Genomic DNA, 25,445 nt, shown 5'->3' with positions numbered 1-25,445 from the left:
ACAGTACCTTACCAATGTACCATAAAAAGGACTGTGTCCTTAGGAGTTAGCTGATACCATGCTGTACTGGATTTCAAATCCATACCAAAACAATTTTGGTGCACAGCAAACATACCCAAGCTAGGTCAGTGAATCCAAACTCCACTTATTAACCATCTCTGGTCATGACATCATTAACATATACAAGCTAGGGAACTGATTTTAAGAAACTGTGGCATTTCATAGTCTTAAATATTTTAAAGATGATGATTCACAACCTTTATTCATTAATGGGCATCTGATTCATTGCTGGTTATAGTGGAAATAGATTTTTATATTGCAGTATAATTGTTCACACTGCTTTATAAAGACTGGTATAAAGGCTGGGTAATTATTTCTATTATTGATGCCTATTTGGAGGATTTATAGCTTGTCTGTAAAACCTATAACCTGCCAAGCTACAGCATAGAACAATCTGTATCTGAAAGTAATTTAAAGTGGTCATTTTTAATTTATGAAAAGGTAGTTCTTTTTTTTAAAAAAAAAAAAGTTTCAAAGCATTTACAATCTTTTCAGTAGAGTATAAAACTCTAATTTTCATAAAAATGAAAAATGAAGGAATTTTATGTTGGTTTGGCTAAACTGAATGTTTCATAGTCACACATTTCATAGTCTTACAGTCACATTTCAATTTTCTAGGGTAAAAATTGGAACATTTGGAGGTAATCATCAAAATACTACAAGGAAATAAACCCTGCAAATCATTTTCTTTCTCCAGGATGGGATGAAAAACCTTAATTTTCTATGTAATTTTCTATGTAAGGCAACTCTGAACTTCTATCAGCTCTTTTTAAAGTTAAATGGCTTATCCAGGAACAGTTTAAATGAAATAAAGTATGATTTAAGAATGAAGGGCTACATATTTTGATATATTAAATTATTTTCGTGCATTTCTACCAGCAAAACTATAGGAAAATTTTCTATCATTTGAATATGGTTTTCTGCCTCTCTATAGGTTAAAGCCAGGTGCTTATAGACTCCTTCATTTTGTCAATGTTGACTGTGAGTGGCAAGGAATCTATTCTCCCAGTATTTAAAGTTTTAATACCAGTAAGCTTTATTCTTCTTGCTGTACCCTGCCTTTTCTCAAAGCCAAGGACTGTGGTACCTGTGGTATCTGAGATGTGGGTCCCTTGGTGTATGAGACAGATCATCAGCAATCACCTGACATGTTTAGATTTATTTTTTTTCTCCAAATATAGGTGGGAAATAGAATAGTTAGAATAAATACAAAAAGGGGCCATATCAATTGTGCATGGAATTTCTAGGCTCTTTGGTTAATCAAAGACTGAATAGACAATAGTGAAAACAGTTTCACTGCCTAGGAATATAGGCATCTTTCCAGACTTCTGTTTTAGGAAACTAACAGGTTGCGTTGCTGATGCCTCACAACTCAGGCCATTTGGGCAAGAGAACCTGTTAGAAATATTGTCTGCTTTATGGTAAAAATATCACAGCTCTTCCCAAAAAGAGGCAGTGTCGAAAGCTGGAGGTGAGAGGAGCAGAGGTACTATATTCAGAGATGCCTGTTGGTAAGATACGGTAGAAATGTTCTGCTTTTGCATCCTTTGTCATGAGTAGTTAGGGCTTCACCTGCAGGACCTCTCTTGATTTTTAACAAGGGAAAACAAGCAAGGAGCCTTAATGAGGACTTCTACCAAAACTGTTCCTGGTGCATCTATTTTTCGGTACAGATTCTTAGGACTTTTATAGTTCTGATTATGGAAATACTTTACACCAGGTAAGCTTACTGTGATTCTAACCTTTAGCCTGTGCATTTAGAAATTTGATAATCTGTATTGTGTTCCCATCTGCTGAGAAGTCTGTTTATGTCAGTTTCTCGAAAGAGAGAGTTCTTCCTCTGTGAACTAAGAAAAGGTGAATACACATGACTCTGTCAGTCTAGAGAAATCCCCCAGCTCTGACTGGCAGCTGGTGCACGTATTACAGAGGTGACTAGAACTATTCAGTTCTCAGTAAACCTCCTACTGAATACTTATCTGCCTCTTGCTTGCCAAATGTTAATTACACAAATGTCTGTCTCTGTCAAGTGTATACGTTGGGACTGTGGAGCATTTGACTCAATGTTAGATGTGTACTTTATCAGTCATCTGGCCTGCTGTCAGCAGAGTTCTCATTTCCACCTAGCACATCAAACTGGGGATAGGAAAAGCCTCCCTAAAGATAATGTGCTTGACAGTTTGCATGGGATGTACTCAAACAATGATGCTCACCTTTGACACCAAGTATTTTAAAAAATCTTGGAAATAAACTGATAACAGCTAACTGGTAAATCTGTAAAAAACAGTCTAACATTGCCCTATGGACTTTATAATTGATAGTTATTTTCATTCTTTCCCTTTAAAGTCTAAACTATAAAGGAATTTCAGACATTAATTATGAGCTGTCTGTAGTTTGTATAAATGTATTCACATTTTTTGGAGTTACCTGGGGTCTCTTGCAAATGAAGAGAATTCAGAATCACCCACCTCTACCCAGCAACCTGCTGTACGTTGTTCCAAGCATTCTCATTTTCTTTGTCTGTATCAGTCTGCATAGCATAATCATAAACCTTCTGTATTTAAATAGTATTCTGTATAAATAGTGTTCCCAGTTAAAAACAGACAACCAAGCCAGTAAAAAAAGAAAAGAATCAAGGTTTTGACCTCTTGTTGAGGATTAATCTGGAGGAATTCTTATTCCATTGGGGTCACTGAATTCACACTAGTGCAATGTAGTCAGAAACTTAGCTTGGGTATTTATAATGTATCAGAAAGTTCTCCACAGTAGGTTATAACTATTATTCTTTAAAGTGAGTATGTAAACTGATAAGTCAATATGAAGATGAGCAGCAGTCTGAACCAGAGTTTGTTTACAAAGTAATTACTGCATATTAATGGTATGAATTTAAGTCTGCTAGCTATTTTGCAGTAGCTCTGTGTCCTCTTACGACAGATCTTTAATGAAAAATGGAACACAATGTCATTTGCTAAACAATACATACAGCCAGCTACAGCATGGCACAGAATCAGAGTGAACCAAAGACAACAGACAGTTACTGGGGTGCAATGCTGTACCTTAGCTGAAAAACTGGTGCTGGGACCTTTTTATAGTGTTGTGCTGTGATTGACTGCTTCATTTTGATTCTGTTCACAGCTTTCCAAAGGAGATCTGCACCATCTCTCTCTTTAAGGGGAAGGCACGTCCTCGTCTTGGAGTGTCTTTCTGCACACAGATTAATATTTTTGAAGTGTTTGCACACAGGAGGTAGTGGAAAAGAGATAATATATATTTTCTTACCCAGGCAGACAAACCTGTTAGTCACTCTCCAGAAAAGATTTGTTCTGTCCACAAGAGTCTAGCAAATAAAGTTTTCTCCAGTGTAATTTTCTAAATTTCATATTTTACAGAATTAATAAAAATTAGAGGAATCTGGCATATGACAATGCAGCTCCTCTCTGATCATGGTGATATCTCTCTTAAGCTTTAATACTTAGCAGTATTTCAATATTTTTGCTGACTAGTGTCACCACTGAACATCACTGCTGAGTTTTTATGGTAAAAGAAGGGAACTTTCTCCCAAACCCTCTTTTGCTACAAAAGAGCTCATTGTTTTACTACATATTTTTCTATTGCCCATATTCAGGTTGACAATGTATGTTATGACTCTCTATTAATTTTAGTTGAGTCTGTTTTCTGTTTTTTCCCCAAATAAAGCACCTCCCGACAGACACAGTGAAAAGATGATACATACTCTTCCGTGGGTTGTTTCCAGTCATCAGACATGATTGTGGAGGCCTGGAAAAGGTAAAGCAGAAATCTCCTAAAGCATAAGGCTATATATACACACACACACATATATGTGGTATATCAGCTTTAGAAATAAAACATTTTTTCACCTAAGTTATCCCACAATGGTAATAAGTTTTTGATCCTTTTTTTTTTCTTTTTTTTTTTTCTTTTTTTTTTTTTCTGTTGAGAGGAACATATTAACATTAATGAACAGCTAAAATAAATAGGTATATGAAACTCTGTGTTCAGATGTAGTGATTGTTGCCCAGGCTTTGAATTTAATCTGGTCAGATATTCAATCCTTTCAAAGTAATTGTGAAATTAATTGCATTCAATAATCTTAAAACATATACCGTAAGTATACCTGACTAAAACAGGACAACATGAAATTATCCTGCTTCCAGCCTTAAGCAGCCTTAATGCACTGGTGTTTAGGGTCATATTTATTCACAGAATAAATAGGGTCCTATCACAGACCACATGTGAAATTCACTTTTAAAATTACTTCATATATTGCTACAAGTGTCCATAATACTATTTTTCCCCTTGTAGTTTTATTACATTGATTGATTGTTAATTCGTATTGATCAGAAATGGAACATAAGCAAGAAACTTCTATGAAAAAAAAATATTAAACTGAGAGCTGAGGATCTGTTCCAGTTTTTCTAATGATCAGTCATGGATTTCTTTTTATTGTAGTTCCTTACCTTCCTACCATTTGCCTGTCACGATTAATGTGTAAGGACTGGTGTCTTTGCTCTGTCTGTATAGTGGCAAGTTCAAGAACGACAGACTTTCTGAACTGCAGACATTAATGAAAAATAAACCATACCAGTAACTAGCATTACAGATACCAAGTTTAAAGGCAAGCTGAAAAAAAAAAAAAAATGCAATCCCATAGAACTGAAGTAGCATTGAAATTAGACCATATAAAACCAACAATTTCTGCCACAATTTCCATAAGTATTTGTTGAAATCATCAAGTTAGGCAATCATCAGCTATAGCTCAGAAAGGAGCTACTGTAACTATACGTGCTGATGTGGGTCTTCGCCAGCTGGGTTTATGGCCTCTGACCTTGGAGGTTTTCAAGCCTCTCCAGGTAATCTGTCACTGTGCTTAACCACTTATTATGAAGAATATTTTCCTATGCTTCTCCCTTGTTGCAACTCGTGACTATGACTCTGTGCTTTTGTGGCGTTCCTTTGAGAACAGTCCATTGCTGTCTTTTTTATAAGCGCCAGCTTTAGGTTGCAGAAGACAACACATGCATTCTGTGTTGGCCTTCCTTTTGCCAGGCAAAGCAAACCTTAATACCTCAGCCTCTTTTCACACATTGTATGTTCACATTCCCTACCAGCTCTGTAGTTCTCTGCTGGATTCTTTAGACTGGAGACAGCTGGGAGAACCCCAAACTGGACACAGTATTCCAGATGTGGTCTCCCACGTGGCCTGTTATCTCTTCTAAAGTTGTGCTTTCTGAGTGCCTACTTGTTCTACCTCCTGGTAGTATGTTTTCTTAGGTAAAATTAGATTTGATTGTCGGGGATACTATTTAGTTGGCTATAGGTGACACTATTATCATGAAAATGGCAAATGTTTTTTAAAAATCTTACCGATGATATTAAGCTATATAAGGATTAGAACATTAAAATACCTTCCAGATTCTGTACTGACTGTGGTAAACTAGCTCCAATCTGGTAAACATTTTTTAAGCTACAGAACATTTAGGAGTAATACATGCTTCCTTGAGATTTGGCTCTGATTACAAGAGTAAACATCAGAAACATAATTCACTACAACATTGATAACAATGACTAAATCTGGTGGTGCTGCCACAATTTTTCTGTTGTGTTATCCAGTTGTATTGAACTGACATGGGGTAAAAAAACAAGAGCTCTGCCTACGCAGTAGCTTCTACTGTTGTTTATAGCTGGTAGAGTTGTATTAGAAGGAAAATATGCTTTTAAAAAAAGGATGTTGGATATGGACATCTTCTATCTGCGCTATTGAATAAACAGCAATTTTCTATCAGTGGGTGAATTTGGCATCTGCCATTAGTACCACATTCTCTTATTAAAATAAATAAATAAATAACACATCTCCAGGCCATTAGATGAAGAAATACATCTGTCATCCCATGGTTATCTTTCACTTCTAGTTAATTCAATTCAAAATTATTCTCTTCAGTTACATTAAACATCAAACCATCAGACTTTGTAAAACTTGTTGAAGAGACAAATCCTTAATATCCTAGCAACAATTTGGGAAACCTCATGCGATAGCAGTCTCCATTTTCTAGGGAAGCTGTTTTTCTAGTGAGTGCAAATATCCAGTACAATAAACGTATTTCCCTATCTTTAACAAAAGCCATGAGCACTCTGACAGAACCTGAGCTGTGTGCAAAACTGGTCATGTAGGCTAAAGATCATGAAAGTTTCTCTGAGCCCCTGTGCCAAAAATAGCAGACGTTTGTATCTGAAATCAAAGAGTTGCTATAAAAAGATAACTCTAAGCCTGTGGAATATCCATGTCATTAGTCAGGAGGGTTTATTTTTGGCATGAGCGTTGACAGTGCCACTTACAATCAAGGCAGATAGAAAGTTACTGAACCGTGAGCTCCAGGAGCAATGTTGCACAAAGAGCACTGTGACTCTCACGTGAGGAAAGCCAGGGTACGTTACCATCTGGGAGATTTGTGTCTTAGGGGAGAAATGATAATTATATAACACAGAACTGTATCATTCTTGCTGAAGTCTTCTAAGCTCTGCATTTCCCAGAACAACTTAAAGGCCCTACATGTGGTGACCCTTTCTGTAGGCCAGAAGGGCAAGACGTTGCGCTGCTTATCAGCCAGCAGAGGTTGTTTAAGTGTGAGAAGACATGTTCATTACCCAAGAGCAGAGTTTGAAGACACTCTGCTATCACAGCCTTTTCTGACCCCCATACTCAAACTCTGGTACAGTTGAGGGGGTTTTGATAATTGAAGTAGAAATCTGTGCTTCCAAAAAAAGTTAGTATCTGTCCACTTTTCTAGTGCTCCAGTCCTCAAATATAGTATCGCTATATTTGAGGGGTTTGCAATCTTACCTTTAAGAACCTCTGCAAGTATATTCAGGCAGCAAAGCAGGGCATAAACAAGCTAATTACTTGTTCAAGGTCACAGAAAAAATCTCTGATGGAACAGAATGCAGGTTTCCTGAGTGCAGCTGGCCTCTGCAGTACTGTCATCTTCTGACAAAGGGTATCCTTTGGTAGAAGATTTTATTCTGACAAATAGGCTGAGTCAATTTATTTTGCTGGACTTCTGGAGTGGGGCTGTATCCAAATGCTGTCTTCTGGCCAGAACTCGCTGCAAATGGCAAGATGCCATACCTGAGTGCTGGGGGAGAAGACAAAACACTGAGAGCAGAGTACAAGCTGGCAGTTTAGCCAGCTGTACCTCCTGAGCACTGCTGCATGCTGTAAAGTGCATTCTGCCTAACAGTATGTGTCTGGGCAGAAAGACTCCTGGTGACTCTTAGTCACTAATTTGGATGGGTGCACTACAAGGTGGAAGCTAGGCATTACTCCTTTTCCTGTTAATTCCAATTAATGAATTATCCAGCTTCAAATTCCAACTTTTTGCTGAGGCTGAGTTGGGTAGGTCCCCATGTGCAGCAAATAGGCAAAGAAAGGAATGATGATATCATAGCAAATATTTTGTATTGTGTATTACCTGTATAAATTCTGCTTTCAGGATATGTAATTCAATATATTTGCTAAGTTTCATAACTTAGTTTTACGTACATTCTCATATTCTCAGAGGGACTGGAGTTCCCTCATTCATTTAAGATCATACCTGGAGGCTATATTCAGCTTTTGCAGATGGTAATAACTAACTCTGTTCCTGCTCTTCTGTTATGTTTGTTTGTTTGTTTTTCTTTCTCCTAGTACGTTATCTAAAAGAGATTCTTCCCTAAAATAAGATTTTGTTTGTTCACCCTTCTTTTCTGATCCTCCAGAGTACAGCAGACCATGTCTTTTTCCACTGCAGCATGTCTTACTTAATACATCTTTTCAGGATATATAGTTCAGTCCAGCTTGGCAGCAGAATTTGGAGAGCTTCCTACCAAATAGACTGTCTGGGTGATCTGCAACAACAGCCAATGGTTGCAAGAGTTCTCTGTTTCTGGCAACATTCTCACAGTGCACAAACACTTTCGACAGGACAGAGGCTTTGAAAAAGAAGTCAGAAAAATTACAAGAAACAAAGTAGGGAGGGGTTTCCCTCTTTCCCACAGATTATTAGAGGCAGGCACAGCACTCTGACTAAGTCCTCCTTTCTTTCTGTGGGATTCTATTTCCATTTAGAGTTGCAATTCTATGGCTTATGCTTCTTTTGCTTACAGAAAATTCTTTTCCAACATGGAAAATATTTGTATCTAATCCTTGCGTATATTGCTTTGTGTTTGTCCCTGGCATTGAAGTTATCATCTTTAAAATTACACAAAAATGTCAATTTTCTTCTTTAAGGAATGATTAATCAGACTAAAATAAATCTCAGTGGTTTATTATACAGCCTGCTTCTTTTTCATTTGTAGTAGTGTAAATGTGAAGCTACTCTACTGAAGTTAGAGAATTAACTAAATTTAAAATCAATTTATTTAAAGCAAAAATAGAGTTTTAATGCAGCTGAGAACAAATCATTCAATCTTTTCCAGGTTGATACTATGATTTTTGTTCTGCACAATCACTGAAAAACTGAACTGAATCTAGAGACAATACCAATGATTTGCCCCTGAATTCTTGTAAAATGAAATCCCTGCCAAGTTTCCAGGGAATGTGTTTGATAAGGACTGGGCATCCTTGTGACCTTACTAAATACTCTCCTAGTGTGGGAATATATCTTACACACTGTGCCCAGTAAGAATAGTAACGTTGCTAACTTTGTAACAGATAGCTAAAAACAGACTACTTCACACCTTGCGTAAATTATTCCAGTATCTCATGGATGATGTGAGAAAACCAACATGTGAGACTGGAGGTTTGATTTTAAAATGAAAGGGTATGAAAAGAGAGAGCTCAAATGATGACTCTTGGGTAATTAAAACTGTCTAATCTGGCTCCTTTCTGACTCTAAAGTTACGCATGCAGGTTTACATTGCAACTCAGCCCATTAATGATGAATAATTGGAGAGGTAACAGAGAAGCTCACGTCACCTTCTTTCCATGGTTCGCTGATGGAAAAATAGTGCTTCAGAGATTAAAATTTGAGTGACAAGAAAAGTATAGGTGATACTACTAAACAAAAATTCCATTAAAATGCCCTTTACAGAAAAATTGCCCTTTACAAAAAAATCACATTACAATGGAGCCTGGAAATACCTCCCTTTCTTCCCTCCATTCTCTCTGCAAATTTTATAATTTTAATAGCCTGAAATGTTGCATAATCTTATAGACAGCTGGGGAGGCTTCAGTGCTTTGTTAACAATGGCAAGTGTTATTTTGTTAAGAAACATCGTTAATCCCCCAGTTTCTAATTCAAGCACAAAAGGTGGCTCTGAGGGTAAAATCTGTAATTCCAGTTGTATAAACTCTTCTTTGTAGCATATCTAAGACACCTCATAAAAGCTTAGAGTTAAGCCCAGGTACTTTGGTAATTTAACTTATTATTGAAGATAACCTTGCAGACTATCTCTCTAGGTGTTTTTTACTGTTAGACTACAGTAATTAACTTCATAACAAGGCTTGGCAATTGTGTGGTAAACTATAAAAATATTGAAAGAGTAAAATTTGTTCTTGGCTTGATTAGATAGCCGACAAATCTAATCTGACTAGCAGAGTTCAGAATGAATCTGCCCTCTGAGATAAACTAGGACATCCAAACAATACATCCATTTTTAAAAATTAGTCAAGATTGTGAAGGCTGACAGATTGCAATGGCATGAAAATGGTTGTTGTAGTTTATCTTTGAATAGTCTTGACTGAAAGCTGTGTCTGTACTGATTTTTCAGTGAAAACCTGTGATAACTCACATAATAAACTTTGTAATACAAGTAGGAATCTTCTCTGTTTTTAACAAAACTCAGACAAATTTTCATAATGTCTGTTACTGAGTCTGACTCTCAGAAATTTCTGCCTCACATTTTAGGAGAGGTACATCATTTGAAAATTCAGAATAAGCTTTGTCAATTGGCCTACTTGAGTACATGTAAACAAGTAAAAGTTTACATGACAAAAGAGTTGGGGAAAAGAAATGGCAGGGAACACTTTATAGATGTAGGTGTTTGCAGTGTCTTTTCTCAGAAAAACAAGAGGTATGATCAGTGATATGTGTGTTTTGGTTTTGTATTTGCACAATTCTCCTGTTGTATTGCTTTTCTTAAGGGTTTGGAAATGCTTATGTGTCACTGCAACTGTTTAAGTCCCAGCTGGAAGAGCTCTATTATTTAGTATTCGCAACACAAACATTTAAAAAACTGATGTTTGTATCACAAAACAAGTAAACTTTCACTGAAAGTTCCTATCCCATGGCTGAGTGGATAGCAAGATACTGTACTTTGTCACAACCTTATTTTGAAAGGAAATTGACATGAATGAAAATGCTAGGATTGCAATATACTTGTCCTAAGTCATTCACATTCTAAAATATACCTTCTAAAATACATACTCTCAAACATCAGAAAAATCCTACTTTTAATATAGTAAACTATTTATCTCGTCTTTTTTGTGCAATTACTATTTTTTTATATATGCAATTTATTAAAATGATTTAGCAAATAAATTAAAATGCACTGTAACTACTCTTCATTACCTTACAGCATAATTTAATCTGTTCTGTAGATATAACTGCATGATGCTTTTTCTGCTAACAATGGGATTTTTTTAATATTGTTTGATATGCTCCATGCTATGCAGATGTAATTTTGAACTAGAGTCTGCAGTGTTCTGGGAATCCTTGCATAATCTGGAATGTGCCATAAATAGAACATGCACTCGATGGAAGGAAAGCGTGACTTATTTTGTAACTATATGCTTGCCACAGATCCAACATCCACCCAAAGTCAAATTGTTCTTGTCAGGGTTGCCAAGTTGTCAGGCAGAAAAAGCTCTTGTAATGTGCAAGGTGACTTTTCATACTAAATGAAGTGAAGGAGGAATGGGGTTTCTCTTCTGCTGAGTAACTGGTTTCATTCCTTTTACTGGGTTGTTTATATTTTCAGTTTGAGGTACTCTCCCACTGTGAGATCAGACTGAGTGTCCAAGAAGACGTGTGAGAGAGCATTCTGAGTTACGGTTGCTGTTGAATCCCTACTGGTATCAGCGGCTCTAGCACTGAAAAGAGTTGAACCTTTGCCATCAGGTAACAAGGACATAATCAATCAGTGAGTGACTGTACCTTCGTCCTATTTCTGTGTGCCCTTCAGTCACTGATTTGACAGGAGAGGTCTACCACAGGATGGAGCCACTTGGAGAATGCTATATACCTCTTAGCCACCAGTTTCCAACAGAAGTGAGTGCAACTCCCACCAAAGAGAGCCCCTTTCCTCTCTTGTCTCCTCATACCAGTCTTGCCAAATGTGCTGGCAAGAGTAGGGAAAGGAAGCAACAGCAATGCAAAACCTGTATCTGGGTCTAGATTTCTGTCTGACTGGTTGCTTGTTTATACGAGCTGTTTATTTTTACATGCTGTTGTCTGAAGGGCATCTTGGAAGAGAAAGGTGGCTCTTTATTACTTTCTCAGATCTGTGATCTTCACACCTTTACACCTTCCATAGGTCTGTTCTTCTGAATCTTCTAGATTCCCTATGAAAAACCTGCTTTTATTGTAACTAGGGAAAGTTCTGAAATACAAATTAGTTTTATGTCTTGTTACTCACACTGTGTATGAAGGCTGGCTCCTTCTTCTAAGTCTCTTCTGTGAATGCTCCTTAGCCAGGTCATCAAATAATTGCAACATCTTCATTCCCAATAAGCTGAAATAAAAAAAAAATAAAAATAAAAAATAAAATAATAATTAAAAAAAAAATCAATCTTTCTTATCTAATGTCCCCAAATGTCCAATGTATCAAAAGACCTCATCTTACACATTGCTATAGCTTAAATCAGATTGGAGGACTACAGTAAGATGGACAGACACAAACTCATTAGCATATCCTAGCTTTCTGAAGGTGTCACTGAAGTGACTCAGTTTTGAAACTGAGGAAAAAGTGGAAGGTCTTTTGGAGTTTCTGTCATCCTCACTCAATGAGATACAGTGTTACTTTGCAACTATAACATTACTGCAGAGCAGCCCCCCTTGATGGCTTAAGAAGTTATGGTGTGATTACCACAGCAGAGGGAATCTTTTTTAGTTTGAAATTTATGTAGCAGTCCTGGGTACCGCTTTTCTTTCCTGCCAGGAAAATTTTGTGCGGCTGCACTGCTTAGCTGTTTCTATTTTGAATAGGCCTCTTGAGTTTACTGGCAGTTGGTATTACTGAAAGCAGACCTCATCCTACTGCACCCTACCCTTGGGTGCATCTGGGCACGAGTCCAACTCAAACTGGAATATAAGACCTCTGCAAAACTGTTCAGGTGTTAGCTAGACTACAATGACATTCTGGAACAATGTCACAAGATACATGTAAACTCCAAAATATATTTAATTGGAAACAGTTTCCAGACACATCCTGCAACTGGGAGGAAATTTGTTATTTTTTAGCAGCTTGGTGTTGTTTTGATCAGGTGCAAAGAGAATCAGCTGGCAGTTACCAATGAAAAACCCAGTAAAAATCTGGCCTCTAGAAAGGAGAGCTTGTACGTAAAGCACAGTTTTAAGCAAATAGCAAAGAATCATTCAAATAAAGGAGATGTAAAAATGTGTGTCCTAAGTGATTATAACTTACAATGTTTATAAATAAATCAAAGAAATACTTCACTAACATGAAGGTTTGGAAACCCCAAGAAACATTTGTAGAACCGTTATTAGCACTGACCAAATGTACTGAGACCTTCAGACTGAACTGTCAGCCTTCTTCACACCTAGTCTGTTCAAATCAGAAAATCCTACTGATGTTGTGTTATATCTCAATTTGCGTAGACATAAAGTTACCACAGAACACGTCCTCCAACAAAATATGTTATTGGAACCTTTTATTATTCCTTTCTTAATAATTCTAGTTAATTTCTGCCATTTGCATGAAATAAAATGAGATAGCTACTCTTTAGTCTCAGAAACTTGTCTTATTTTTGCTTTTAGAAGGTGACTAAAAGGATTACTTTGGTTACTACTCATTGGTAAAATGCTTTGAATCTAAACGAAAGTAACAAGGAAGAAGATGTGAGGTGTATTCAAACAGAATTTGGGGATCCAGATGAGCTTAGAATAGAAAAATTATGCAAACTGCAGAAGGTTTCTTTAACATTTTCAGCTCCCTTGGCTTTTGTGAAACCTCATCCATGGGGCACAGCACTTCACACAGCTGGACCTCTTCAGTGTATTTTCTTGGATGAGCTCATGCTCCTTCAGGAGTCCCACAGCCTTTTTGTGAGGTAGGAAAATAGTCTCTGTGGTATGAAACCAGAAGGCTGAGGAACTAGGGCAGAAAATTCACCGTTGCTTGCTGAGTATATCTAACAGTAAACCTCAGCTGCTTTGACTTCCATTCTACCCACAAGATAAACTTAAATGATTGAAAAGGCCTGTGAGAGCCCTTGGCATAATGCATTGAACCACATAAGGAAAAAACAATTTCCTGTAAGGCTAAAGAGGAAGATATGTGACATTAATGTGTAGTTTGGGTCATTCAGGGATTAGTAGAAACATGCCATAAGGCTGTTAAGCACTAACAATTAAATCTGTTGGAGTTTATGAAAAGAAGTTACTGGGCAGGACACAAATGCTAAATGTAAGAATCATTTTTGAGGAGTTCAGTAAAAATAGTAAACAACAGGCACTTGCTTTTTGACACCTTCAACAAGACTCACTAGTGTCAGGCACTCCCTCAAAGAAATTAAGTTTTTATATGTAAACACACATTTTTAGGGACTTTTTCATCTATTTCCCACCAATGGCCAGGAAAGGAAAGAAGGTGAAAAACAGAACCTAAGCTGGATCCAAAAGCTATTCACCAGTCCTTTCCACAGTGCACATTTATTTTTTCCCTTCCTTGTGTTTTTTGTCAGTGCCTCTGGAAAACCTATAGACAGCAGAAACATCTTACACTCTGGAAGTCACTGTCTCTGGAATTTGTTAGACAAGATCGTAAAAATGCTCTCTTTGAGGACAGTGGCTTCAATCTGGATATTCTGAGCCAAGGAAAGAAATGAGCCTATTGATCCGGTTCCTGATTTGACTTATGAGAGAAGGAGGAATCAGTGGTATTCCTAGCAGAACTCTACTGACCTCAGATAAATTATTATCACAGTAGGTCTAGTCCATTGAGAATATATTCTCCATAATCAAATACCCAATAAATAAATAAATATAATGGTGAGTAGTACTCACCTTGCCTGCTTTCTGTGCTCTCTGCCCAAACCCATCCTTTTTCCTTCACCAAAACCCTATGGTTACTTGTTTTCAGTTTACTCAGAGCTCTGTGCTAAAGCAGATTCTTTCTTTCATATATCCACAGGGGACCTATGCTTACAGGCTACTGGTAGAAATATTGCTAGTTTCTAAAATTCAGTCCCAGACTTATTCTGCAAAAGGACTTTCTCTCTCTTGAAAATGCATTTCTTTAAGGCAGACAGTCATTTTCTTCATAGCTTAGTTTCTTATGAAAATGAAACTTACAGTATCATAACATTAGTAATAACAGAGTCCTATCTCCCTGAAGATGTTTTATACCCACGGACAATTTTAGCCAAACTTTACAGAAATGTGCAAGTTTCAATAAAACTGAAGGCTGTTCAGAGGAGAAAATCTGCATTAGTGCCATCACTGAGAGAAGCAGATGTACAATTAGACTGCCACACACTGTTTAGCAGAGGCCAACTTGCCAATCTATACACAAGGGCTGTCTGAGGATGTTTCAGAACACATGGAGAGAAAAACTGTGCTAATTTGATGGTGTAGGTGAGCATTTGTAGAGATAAAGAATACAAATTGACAAAAGCAGGCCTCTCATTTTTTCCAGCGCTCACAGAAGAACTTGTCTTCCAGCAGAACAGTCTTTAGCAGCTTGGAGATACGCAAAGATGCTGGAATTCTTCCAAAGTGTTATGCTTTGACCCTTAGCAATAAGCAAATTTGGTTAAGGAATAAAATGAAAAGCTGCTTTTGGCAATCTGACCCAGAAGTTTATTCTTAGTAATTTAGGTTTTACTTCAGCAAGGTATGTAGGTATTTCCTGAAGTATGTACTAGCAATAAACAAATGTTTTAGTACCTTGCTGAATTATATATCCAAATGCCATACAAAGGCACATGTAATATTCTTCACTACAGAATACGCAATCTCCTTAATTACAATAATCTTGATTTGAGTAGCTTTAGAATAACAAATTGTAATATTTCAAGATATGTTATAAATTGTAAATGTTTTAAAATATTTTTAGATATTTTTAAACTCTTGGTGGAAAACCTGAAATCTTTATAAACCTATATAAGGCTCTATTCTCAGAAGAAGCCCATACCTTGGCTTGACTTACAGTATTGGAAGCGTGACTCCCAAAATAACCTATGACTGACAACAGGCTGGTATCTAACTAGAACATAGTCTTTTCCATTTTATCATGGATATTATTTCTCAAAGAAGGTCAGTCAATTGTTGTAACTGTAAGAGAGATTTCCTGCACGAAGCAGCAATGGACACTAAAGAGTCATTAGTACTAAAAGGTATCAGGATTACTGAAGCTAAGTCTCTCTTTTTAATGTAATTATACTCAGCTTTGTAAGTTTTCACCACATTTATTGTACATTGAGTCTTTAGCAATGGTGACAGCAGATTGTCTGTGTCCTCCTCCACAGCTCTGGCTGTGTTCAGACTGCAGTTCACTCAGGTTGTATATTTTTAACCTAGAAATATATGTATTTATATATTGGCAAAATATGTACACGTAATATATTGCTTGATCTTTGTGTCTGTTTTAACTTTACTATGTATTTATTCCATGTATCTTCCATATCTGCTCTATTACATTTATATTTACTTTCCTGCATTAAGAAAAGTAATTTATGTTTTGGAAAAACAATATATTGGATAAATCTTATCCATTATCCTAAAAATTAAATAAATAAATATCGTTACTGAAATACAATATATTTTAAACAAAGCCATTAGGAAAATAATTTGTCTTTGATAGAACACTAAGTATTAAGGAGTGGGTGAAACTTAGCTTGTAACAGCACTCAAAACAGAGGCAAGAATTGTCAGGAGGTTGGAAATGGCTTTCAATGTTTTGTGTGAAAGCTTGGAGACAATGCTCATTCACCAGGGTAGATCTATGCTACACTTTCCAGGGTGGCTGAACACCACCATCAAGACCAAACACACTGCTCACACTACCAATCAGCCCCCAGCATGACTGTTAGGCACCCTCTGAATCACACAGGGATGCTGTTTATTCGAGCATGCCCAGCAGCTTCACAAGGCCAACAGGCTGCCTGTGTGCCCAGGCTGGCTGTTCCTGGGCTGGCTGTCCCCGGGCTGGCTGCCAGCCTGGCCCCACAGCGGCACGCAGCAATGGGCACTACAGGCAGCTGCTGCTTGGGAACTGCACCAGACTCAGCGCTGCCCTGCAGCAGCTGTCTCGGAGCTGCAAAGTCAGAACCTCTAAGAGTGAGCACTCAGGGATATATATACACATGTGTAGGAGTTTCTCAATGAAAAAAACAATGCCAGTACAAATGGGATTGTTGTTACTCCAAAACTGAAAGTTAGTAGCAGCTTGAGAAAAATTATTCTACAAAATCATAGAAAACTGTTCTAAAAATCTCAGCTGATTGTCAGGTTCATCCCTCGGTCACACAGCTAAATAACTTGTGTGCTTTTTCTCAACAGTGTCCTTAAAGACTTCCAGTGCTGGAGACCAAAGTTTTTTCAAGTCAACAATTCTGGAGCTTTGTTATTCCTATCACTGGGAAGCTTTTCTAATGTCTAACCTGAACCATCTTTGCTACTATACAGGCCTTTACTTCTTTTCCTGTCCATCCTGGGCAGGATTTCACTGCTTTGCCAGTTTTCAATGCTTTAAGCAATACAATCCCGGTCTGTTCATTCTGCACAGAAATTACAAGGTCCCTTAGACAGTCCTCTTCTGGATGGTCTTAATCTCAGCTACAGCTTTCTTGAGGAGTGTCCCCCAAAGCTGAGGCCTAAAACATATTCCAGCCGAAGTTGTACTACTGCAAAGTAGAATGAAACTTGCTTCCCATTTATCTTCTACACTATACTTTCATTTAAACCTCAGCATGCCATCTTCCAGTTTTTGTGACTACATGATGGTGCTGATTCAGGTCTAGCTTCTGAACCACCGAGACTGCCAGATTCAGCATTAGTGTTGCCTTATCAGTTATTCCACATCTATTATTTTTCTAGTGCCTAGTTTTCCTTGGACGACTATAGCACTTGACCTACTGAACTGCATCTTTTTCAGACTGTTATTCCTATTTATCCTATGCACTTGCAGCCTCTCCCCAGCTTACTAGCAGCTGTAGATTTTAGTAAGAACAGCCTAAGTCACTGCTAAGTCACTGCTGAGAACAGTGAGCAGCACTTGTCTGGGACAGACTGCTGCAGGATCTAGTTCGACAAGCATTTTTCCACTAAGAATCTCTGAAGTTCACAATCTCAATACAGTTTCCAGACAGTCCTGCACCCACCCTACAGCAGTTTCCACTAGAAGAACACTTCCTTTTGAGTACATTGTTTAAGACAATGGCCAGAGCTTTATTGGAACTGAAACAGGTGACTCTTACTGCTTCTTCTCCGCTCAGTGGGCCTGTTACCTTTCACAGAAGGAAATTACATTGTCTTGACAGAATTTGTTCTCAATTCATCTATGATGCCTGTGATATCTTTGGATTCTCCGATGTGCTTATTTAACATTTGCTTGAAAGTACCTCAGTATTTTTCCAGGAAAAAATAATTAATTAATTATTTTTCCAGGAAAATTTAAATTAAGAGGTGTGACTGATAATTTCTGAAGCTGCTATTTTGCTTTTTCTTTATATAGGAACTATATTTCTTTTCTTTTTCTTTTTTCACTTGGTATTTGTGTTTGCCAATTTGCAGACCATCATGAGCAATGTGATTACTTCAGCTGCTTCTTTAATATCCTAGGATGAAAAAGCTCATCAGGTCCAGCTGATGTGAAAACTATAATCTCTGTATTTCCTCTTCTAGGTTAAGATCTTATCCCTCCACCACTGATACTAATTATGCTAGGCAGATACTATTGCAACTGATCTTTTCAAGAAGGGTCATGAAAAAAGCTAGTAAACACTTCTGTCTTTTCCAGAACTACCATTTGTTGATCTCTTCCAAGCAAAGGACATAGATTTTCCTTAGATTTTCTTTTACAAGCAGTGTGTGGGTGTACTGCCGCATACCAGGCCTGATATAAAGAATAGATCTTATTCCAGGCAGATCTTATTCCAGGAGATTCTGCTCTGGAAAAAGTTTTTTTTTTTTTTTTTTTTTTTTTTTTTTTTTTTCCCCCACTCAGTTTGGCTGCTATTGTTCAGATTACTTACAATTCAGATATACAAAACATTTCCTTTTCTCCCTTTTTTCCTACAGAGCCTGAAGCAATACCATTTTGAAAATCTCTTTGGTCCATCCTAACAAAAAACTTGGTCTTGAATTGGGAACATCTGTAAATAGGTACAATTTATAACATTTATAAAAGTGGCTTTACTTCAAAAGCTAAATATACTCAATTGTGTGGTTATCAGGTTACAGACAAACATAATTTTGCTGAGAAACTAAGAAAGCAGAAGTTAGGAGATTATCTTTAGATACATTTTGAACTTAATCACGGGATTGCTCACAAGAACACAGATGCTCAAGAGTCACGTGGAGGATGTAAACATGCTCATCACTAGGCTAACGGCATCTTTAATTGCTGCCCTTACTTGCAAACAAAATTGCATTGGCGGAGAGGATTACAGTGTAGTTCAGTTCATAGTGTGAACAAATACTGAACATATTTCAGCTATTTTAACAAGATGAGCTCCTATCAATACCACAAACTACAGTTATGTTCTAGCTAGGACAGGGGATGACTGACTTGGAACTTCAGCCCTTGACTTATATATATGTAGCACTGTGGGCTTAGTACATGAGAAATCAATGAAACACGGGCTAGCTTGGATAGGAGATAGGATCTGGGGTGTTTGTTTTCCCTTCAAGTCTCCAAGTTGAGCAGTGCGAGTAGAGACTGGAGTGAAAGCATAGCCAGTGCCGAGCCTGATGTAAACCCCCTTCTACCTGACACCTGCCAGCCAGTGCAGAAGAAACGGTGGGGTTCTACCACAACCTGCAGCACTGCTTATGTCTGCTGTCTTACCCAGCTCCTTATGAAGCCTCATGCAAATATGGGAGCAAGTTATCAAATGATATCATCTTAACAGATATTCCACAAAAGCTTGAACCAGTGTGGAATTATGACCAGCCTTCAAGGACAGGTTCAGTAGGAGATTTATGCCTAAAGTTTAGACATTTGGTCTCAGGAGTAGACTTCACAATCTAGTGCTATAGCAGAATTTGGAAGAGGAGTCTAAAGAGCCTAAAAAGTCATACACTGAGCGGGAAGCTGTGTGTTATTTTTTAAGGAAGTGGCTGAGACCAGCTGGATCTCACAGTCTGCTTTGCAAGTAATTTGTGATTCCTCTTCCAAATAATGCCACTTCTGTCCATTCACTCACTAAACAGAGCAGAGCTCCCTTTTTATCTTCAGAGGTGTCTTGAGGAAATATATTGGTGGCGCCCCCTTTTATGGTATAAAAATGTGTGTTACTCATCTGTCTTGCTTAAAATATGCGTGAATGAAAGAGCTTAAAACTGATTTCCATATTCCCTGTGCTACAGAGTTGTTCTATCTTTATGCCACTGTCAGAGAAACAGGGAATATCACAACTGAAAATGTCAGGCATCTCCAGAGTTACAGGTTAAAAAAAGCACTTCAAAATCTCTGTTTTGGTGCTGGGTTTCAAATTACGCCCAGGTTTTATTTTAGGTACCAAAGGACCAGATTCTCAGAGATTTATCTTCTTACAACCCATATGACTTCAGTAAGTTCCAAGATATTCTGATTTAGGCAAGCGAAGTCTGATTCGCTTTGGCCCTTAGTCTCTAGCAAAGCTTTCTCCTTCAGTGGCAAGGTAGGGACAGAAATATGTGTTTTGCCTTTCCCGTTTTATTGCCTTCTACAATTTTGTTCAGTTATAGGAGTTACATGTTCCTCAGTTATATGAGAACACCCTGCGCCAGGAACTTGACTGTTTCAATGTACCCTGGCTTAGCCTAGGTTACTTGTTCCTTTCTGAGTTATGTGCTGTTCCCTTGTCTTTGCTGTTGGGCAAATGCTAAAAATAAGAATTTGCTTATCTAATTTGTATGGATCTTCACAGTGTATGTGATTTCACTGTCTCCCTTTCCCTCGAGCAGTGGACAGATTTTCCAGACCTTATGACTATGGACTATGTTTTCATTGCAGTTATCAGTCAGAGGATTTTTCCTTTCAATACTGACTTGTCAAATGAAGATGTCTAAAAATTTTTATAGGGAATTGTTAGAGATTATAGTTTCTGTTTGCTCTGATTGGGCTCTGGACCTGCTAACTCTGATCTGATTATATTTATTTCCAGTCCTGGAAATGGCATTAGCACCTTGTATATTTGTTTTCCAGAAAACAAACAAACAAAACAAAACAACAACACTAATATCTGTGAACTGATTTTTTGTTTTTTCTTTAGAATAGATGAGGAAGTTGTATTTGGTGTTAGATTAATAGATTATTTGCTTGTATGATAGGTGAAGAATCAGGGTAAGCTTCCCTTTGTTGCCAGTCCCTGCGCAAAAAAGCTTTGCTGGGGATGCCATCTCAACTAAAGATCAGGTTATTCTGCCTCCAGTCCTGTCCTGTCACTGCCTGTTCTACCAAAACAGTTCAAGATAAGTTCCTGTTTGTCAACCACAACATTTTTTTGTGGCAAATTTTGTTTCTGGAAAAAAGGAACTGCAGTATAGAGGTCACCAAATGGGCTTTTTATGATGTGGTTTGGATTTAATCAGAATAGGCACATATTTCAATTAGTTGTATCGTGAATCAATATCAAGTTTTAAAATGTAACCTCCGGATGGCAGTTTGAGACACCAGCTGGTTGTTCAAAGTTATGCAGACAGTTCTTTCTGTACCCTTGCACATACTCCAAATATGCAGACAGTTTAATTCCTGTTTTAAAAGGTCTAACACAAAATATTTTCACAGCAGGAAGCATGATAGTCAATGCTAGTGTTTACCACACTGAGCATAGGTCATAGAACATTTTAGCTGCGTATCTTCTCTTACTGAGATCATTTAAAAAAAAAAAAAAAAAAAAAAAAAAAAAAGAGTTAGATACCCTTAGAAGCTTACTTTATCAATCGTAAGGAAGATTTAAAATGCACTTTCTCTTCTTTCTGCATGTGACATCATTTTTTTTGCGTTGTACAGAGCAAATTATACTGAAAAGCAACGGAGCAGTAATTAAGCTGTGATAGTTTGAAACTTCTGTGTATCCCCACTCTGGCTGTAGAATTGTTTTATTGCTGAGCTGCTCAGCGTGTGTGGAGTCAGCCTGTATCCTATGAAACTGTATCACTGAAGACTGGTTAATTTTGGTGGCTCTAATGGATGTAGAAGCATCCTAGGATCCTAGGTACTGATGTCCAGGAAAATTAGTCCAGTAAGCATAGCAACTGAAAAAGGATTTGTGAACAACCAAAGATCCCTAGAAACACAGCAAAGCAGAACAAATAAAGTGATTGGGTGGCACTGCTGGCATTCCAGGGCCACAGTCCTGCAATGGTCAGGGATGACTGAAACAGGAAGCTTTGCGAGGGCCAAAGAAGAGAAAGGAACCGCTCATGAATGTAGTAAAAACAGCTGGGGGACCAGTCAAAGAAAAACGATATGGCCTACAATAGCGAAAGAAGTAAACTATAATGTGGTGCTACACCATGTGCTTGTAAACTGTAATCAGAGCAGAGGGAAGATAAGATAGGATCCTGGAAGACTCTAACCTAAGTGTAAAGAGCATGCAAAAAAGAGTACTGATCTGGGTAACCTGGGCCTTTTTTTTAGAACTATATTGTTAAGTAACTTAACAAGCACTGTGTGGACCTATTTACTTTCACGATAATGTCCCCTTATGGTTGGAATTTTGCTTCTAGAGGAGCAGAATAGGCACTGCATTTGAATAATAAATAAGGTTTTGTTCAGCAAATGCACTAGAGATGTCATCTCCCCTCCCCCTGACACATATCTGAAACCTAACCTAGACCAAAACCAGTTTAAGAGCATAGGAGCTTAACATACAGGGACTCAGTTTAGCACCCAGGTTAGTGATCAGCTAGCAAAACTTTTGGTCTATCTGAGAGTATATCTTTAGCCAGATTCTGACCCCAGTTGCATCAGAATGAATACAAATCAATTTCCAAGACTGTGACTGGATCTGTCCAGTAAAGTCATTGTCTCTGAAATCAGAATTTGGTCCTTGCTCTGCAATCTCAGTTTTATTCTAGGATAGGTCAAATTCCTTGAGGGAATAATGAATCATCTAAGACATCTGGCAAATCTCTCTGATTGTGTGATACAGCGGTAAAATAGGTCAGCATAGTTTAGGGTTGCTTTAGAATCTACAAGATAGGAGACAGGAGTCTTTAATATGGGAGACTGACTCCAGGGACAATGAGATCAGTCTCAGGGAAGAAGGTGTAGAGAGGTATGAGAGCTCTAAAAAAAGAAAGTGAAAAACATTTTAAGGCTGCAAAACTAGACAAGAATAAATGAATTAAATAATTCTAAGTAATTCAATAAAGTATTGGCTGCTACTTACAAGTGCTTAAAAGGCAGTATAATTTCAGCAAAATAAACACGTAGCATTGTACACAGCACATAGACCACTACCATACACACTTCTTCGGGACACATTAATATGTTAAAATGTAGGAATAACAACAACAACAAAGTTAAAAAAAAAAAAAAAAAAGGAAGCAAAGGAAAGATTTTTTTAAGATGAAAACTAAGAATCATGTCCTGATAGTAAGATTTGGAGTTGCTTGCAAGCAGTTATAGCTTGTATTATTTAAAGTAATATAAATAAAACAACATTCTTAACAATATGAGACTTTTTCTGAAGATAGATAATGAAATTCTGGTCCCAGAAAAATTAGTGGGAACTTTTGAGGCCATCTGAAGTTATCCATACCTTGCAAGAATTTCTGAAAGTACATAGGTCTAAAGGATGTGCATAACCTTTTCACATGACTGACCCAGCAATTCTTAAAAATCTTTTTAATGAAGAAGTATAAGAAAAATCACAAGTAGCTGGAATTAGGTCAAGGCCTACAACAGGGTATTTAATTTGGCATCCATGAAGGGGCCTGGATTTATTTATCATTTGTTGTTAATCTAGGCACTCTGCTTGTCCTCATTTATCTTCCCTTTGGAGCTACTGAGAAGAGCTTCAGAAATACATTTCAGCACATTGTGAAAACAGTCTATGCTCACAGCTAGTAATGAAGAAATAATGTAATTAATTGCTGTTATGTAATGGCACTTGGCAAATGAATGTGGACTGCTACAGAGTAAATAAAAGCTAGTTCTATTTCTGGAATACTGGTTAGAAATATCTTGACCAAAGACCTGGAGCGTGCAAACATTTAATTTTTTTTTTTTTTTTTTTTTTTTTACACAGAAAATATCGACATCAATGGCTGTTGGTTAAAGGTGTTGTAAGCAGAACTCTAGAGATTGAGAGCTTCTGTATCACCGCTGAGTACAGACAGCGTAGCCTGTACACTGTACTGAGCTGCCTCTGTCACAGTCCGGCAGCTCCTTAGTTCCTGTCATCTCTGCTAAGCTGACATGGGCATTCTGTTAATTCCACCAGCTCCTGGGGAAGAAGTGATGTTGTCTGAAATGAGGCCACCCAAAGAGCTGCACAGGAAATCATAAAGCACAAAAGGACTTATAGCTGCTTTCCACTGAGACACATTCCCAGCCAGAGCCATTAAGTTTGTGTGGGGATGTTAAGAATCATCTTTTTAAGTTAATAACCTGGGATATTTTATTGCAGGAATTTTAACCAAACCTACCGTCTGTAGGTCTTTAAGGACCTTGCAAGGACAACTTGATGAACAACCGCACACAGATCCAAGCTAGAGCATTTCCTGTGAGAACCCTCACGCCTACAAAGGCATGGTGTGCTGGCAGAAAAGCTTTACTATCTTTGTTTGGTAAAGGAGCCTGCTCAGGCAGTGCTCATTTTGAGTGGAGATGTGGGTGGGATGAAATCAGGAAGGCTGCCAGGCTACCCTGTGACTCAGACGAGGAACTCCCATCGTTGTGTGGGGAATTCAGTGCCAACAGCTAGAAAAGCTGAGACACAAATGGTGGGTGACTTAACTGGCTTCTGTCACACACTCTGAGGATCCGATCCTGTATGAATCAGACTCTGTGTCAGTAAAGCCCCTGCTTGTTATCATCCCTATCTTTGTCATAAAATCTAAAGCAAAATTAATCTTTTTATTTTTGTAAATGGGTCAACAAAACAGTATCTCTCCATCCTAATGACTAAGAGATTCGAGTAACCTCTTTGCCTCAATTGGAGAAATTTTAGAGTAGATTAAATTATTTGTTGCTATTACAACACAGCTGCATCAAAAAGTAAATATACGGGGGTATTTTGAGGAGATGGCTGTTTTAATAAAACATTTTCAACATACCCAAATTTTTTCTTCTGCCCATTTATATTGATTTTAAAATTTCTTTTCCATTTCAATAACAAATCCCAAATAATAGGGTTAAACTGCTATTCATAAAATACAATGGTTTAGCTGGGGTTTTTGCCAATTACATTTTGAAGTTTACTCAGTTCTGAACCTTCATGTTTTAACCAGTAATTGTTTCTCTCCTGTTAGTACTACAGTGAACAGAAGAACAGCTGAATTGATAAGAAAAGCAACTGGGTAAAACTGATTTTACTCTGTAGGTCTACTACCTAGTGATTTGATGTTTGACTATTTGCTTTTGACCACTTACATTTTAATTGCTGATATTTCCTTCTGTTCAGAACTATTATATTGGAGATGCTCATCAGAAATCCCACAGAATAGCTTATAAAATTTTAATACCTGAGTATAAGTGGCATCGCAGCTCAGCTGCAGTGCTACTGGAAGCCCTGCCAGGCCTCGCAGCACTGAGGGGATGGCCAGAGGTTTCATCACCTGTGTCCAGAACGAGGGGCTGAAGGACTCACCGGGACACTGGGCGACAGCCACATGCCCCCGGGGAAAGGGGTAAAGGATTATTGAATTCTCTCCATGCTTGTGGCGATGCGGAGATCACCATAACAGCAACCGAAGCTTGCCCACTGCCCCCTTATGAGGTGCAGCCGCCATTTTCCCCTCCACATCCCGCTCTGGGGTTCTTGGCGCCAAAAC

At 37.8% G+C, this 25,445-nt stretch overlaps 1 long non-coding RNA gene across 1 annotated transcript; it reads right to left on the bottom strand.

Annotated features, from left to right (window-relative positions):
* Positions 1–3,621: 3,621 nt before the first annotated feature.
* LOC118172698 lies at positions 3,622–25,326 on the bottom strand. The gene is made up of 3 exons (XR_004753823.1): positions 25,137–25,326; positions 11,692–11,787; positions 3,622–3,837 (listed from the first exon to the last, which is right to left on the bottom strand). It is a non-coding gene; the product is annotated as an uncharacterized LOC118172698 (long non-coding RNA).
* Between the last annotated feature and the right edge of the window lie 119 nt (positions 25,327–25,445).

Source organism: Oxyura jamaicensis, chromosome 11, assembly GCF_011077185.1.
Source record: "Oxyura jamaicensis isolate SHBP4307 breed ruddy duck chromosome 11, BPBGC_Ojam_1.0, whole genome shotgun sequence".
Lineage (NCBI taxonomy): Eukaryota > Metazoa > Chordata > Aves > Anseriformes > Anatidae > Oxyura > Oxyura jamaicensis.
The sequence above is the reverse complement of the archived record's forward strand: the minus strand, read 5'-3'. Positions and strand labels throughout refer to the sequence as shown.